We start from the raw sequence: 3,210 nt of genomic DNA, 5'->3' as shown, positions 1-3,210 counted from the left end.
TTGTGAAATAAACCAATTGAACATAATTTCAATGATTCTAATTTCACACTTCCAAATCCTTATTGAAAAATGTGAGAATTTCAAATTCCTATCATTTATCGAAATTTGTTTAGAGTTTAAACTTATATGCACTGACCCTCCTGTAATGAATATGTACAAAGTCACAAAGACTTGTTAACAGTCATTATAAGGTATTCCAATGGAGTTCAACTCCATGGAAACTAAGTCTCATATTCAAAGTACATTGCTTTGAACATGCTTCTTGCATTAGGTTTTCTAATCTTACACAGATAATTTCCACCTATGGAGACAACTCCATATTCTCATTTTGACTATCACTTCTGAACAAGAGATGCCTCTTTTCAGAATATGTCAATATTGTCCTTCCAAATTTAGCATTATACTTCCAACTGTCCCTGAGCAACCAATCTTTGGTAAACCTTAGATTGTCCTCGACAATTGCTTAATCATTTTAGTCATATCCAATTCTAGACCTTTTCCCTTCTTAATGCCTCTGGGCATTTGGAAAAATTTAGAAATGACAAATATTATAGCACATGCAATCGATCCTGTACCCAAAGCAAATGGTACACGATTCATGATGTCTCACATAAAGACATGATTCTAGACCAGTCTTTTGCTACAATATTTTTATTTGCCATGTTTTCAAAATTTGACTATGAAGAGGGATGTCGTAATCATAATCGAATTTTGAGAACGCAATATATAGAATTTCCTTAAGTTGAACCAATCCAACATGAAATTCATATATATATATATATATACATATATATATATATATACATATATATATATATATATATATATATATATATATATATATATATATATTCTTGACTAAAGATGATTAAGGTCTCAATCTAAGCCTTTAGAACTGAAATGAAGTATATCATCTCCCTTAATTATAGCAAAACAACTTTTTCAATCCCTGCAGCCTAACGAATTGAAACTTTTGTTTTCTATAATTAACATTGCTAACTTGCAACACTAACAATAATTATCATGCTTGATGATTATTAGCATAACACTTATGCTCCCACTAGCTTTGACATGTACTCAGAAATCAGCTGGACTTCTAGAAATCAATACTTTATTGACTTTCTTACCAAAGTTCAGATTTTTGATACGAGATGCTTTGATAAAACTTTATCAAAATCATACACCTTTCCTTAGATAGCATGCATGTGTGTCTAAACTATTTCAGAACTATGAAAAGGGATGCCGTAATCATAGTCTCAATTGTTTAGACCTTTTGCCATCTGCTTCAAATCTACTTGGTGGAAGTGTTTCCTCACCATCATTTTCATGAATCGGAGAGAAACCTTATGACCCTTAGATTTTATGGTGTATGTGTTCTTATCCATGTGAATCGTCAAAACCATAGTCACAAGACAAGGATAATGACAAACCCAAACTCATATGGACTGAACTTATGCAATCTTAACTTCTTGCCACCTGGCAGTACAGGGCCTGCCATTGCTTCCAAGTTGTTATGCAACCAATTGAGAACTTTCAGAACTCCTATGCAAAGCCAACTTTAACTAGAATGGGCACAGAATATGTCAACACGATAGGTTATAAACCTCAAGTCGTGTGCTAGTGAAGAACCTCAAGTTTTATTCTTGATTGGTTCTTGAAATTCTTTTTAGGATCTTTAAGACTCCCATTGTCCTCTTGACATATAAGACTATCTTGCCAAATATTCAAGAGATAGTGCGGATTCTTTATCAAGACAAACACTTCACACAATTGGCCTTAGTTGGTCTTTGTTTTATCCAAAACATCACAACTTACCAATTTCAAATGTACAAGAGTAGGACACTTTTACTCTTACATTTGACAAGTGTTTTAAACCTTTCTTTAAGATATGTCACTCAAGTTACAATCTTGGAGTATGACTCTAAGAATTGTTTTGGAACGAAGTATGACTCATCTTCCTGATCTAACCATTTCAACAATTCATGACTCCTCTTCTTAGTCATAAGAATGCACTAAGATGACCTTTAGAGGACTAATAGTGATATGATTTCTAAATCATTAAGATGATCACAAACATGATACTAAAGTACTCTCCCATCTTTTCATATTTGAGAAACTTTTATCTTTCTGCCTAATTTGATTCTTCCCATTCGTTCTGCCATACATTGAGACTTTTCCAATGTTTCAGAATTATACTTAAACTTGTAAGTATAACCATATTTACTAAACTTTAGTAAATCAAATAGTCTTAACGAGCTTTGTGGTGGACATGACCAGTGCACAAGAATGTGTACTCGATCCCTTTAGTCCTTCACCTGACTCACACATCCATGTGAACAAGTAATTAGTCTTGGTTTTCCAATGCTTGAAAGTTCTCATTCATCATACTATTCAACTTGCATGATTCCAAGTTTCGGTCCAATTGAAACTTGGGCGATGAGGAACTTTCCTGATTTGGTAAATTTAGACACTACCACAAATGAAAGAATCAAATCCATTTTCCAATATTGCTGTCAGTGGAATCATATAAGCAACAATTTTCCACAAATGTCATTGTAAGGATACTTCAAATAAACAAAATTAAACAATTTTCTTTTATTTTAAAACTTTGCGGAAAAACTTATCCTTACAATCCACATGGAAAATTGTTGTTATCTATTCCTTAGCAATATATCATAACTTCTTAAGCAACTGCTCAAAATTCTAATGCGATCGAAATCCACCTTCGCGATCAGAATCAGCATATACTTCCTTTAAGATTTCTCTCTATTCTTTGATTCTTAAAACATCAACGTGTGACCCAGTCACATCATGTAATGAGGATCTCAGAATAGAACTTAACAGAGTTAGATAATGGGCTCTACCTGATGTAGAGTCAAACTTATTGACTTTAACATCCTTAGGTAAATTTGGCAGCTTTGCAATCAACGCCCCTTCCTTTGGCAAAATAAACATATGGACCCTTTGGTAATGGGACTATCTCAGACTTAGCCTTTCTCTTTACCATTTGGTCAACCGGGTTGACTATGGCCAATCCCTTTCCATTGGGAAGAGAATGTTTTTTCTGGATTTCCAGTGTCACCATTGTCATTGTCCATAAAGTTTTTGGGAAGTTGATCTTCTAATCAAATTTGCTTCACTATCGTTCCAAATCATTGTTGATTCAGCAGCACCAAGCAAATAGATATGATCATTAAGGTTCATGTCATA

Source organism: Lactuca virosa, chromosome 5 (genome assembly GCF_052849685.1).
Source record: "Lactuca virosa cultivar CGN04683 chromosome 5, Lactuca_virosa_CGN04683_v6, whole genome shotgun sequence".
In the NCBI taxonomy this organism is placed as follows: Eukaryota; Viridiplantae; Streptophyta; class Magnoliopsida; order Asterales; family Asteraceae; genus Lactuca; species Lactuca virosa.
Note: the sequence above shows the minus strand (reverse complement) of the source record.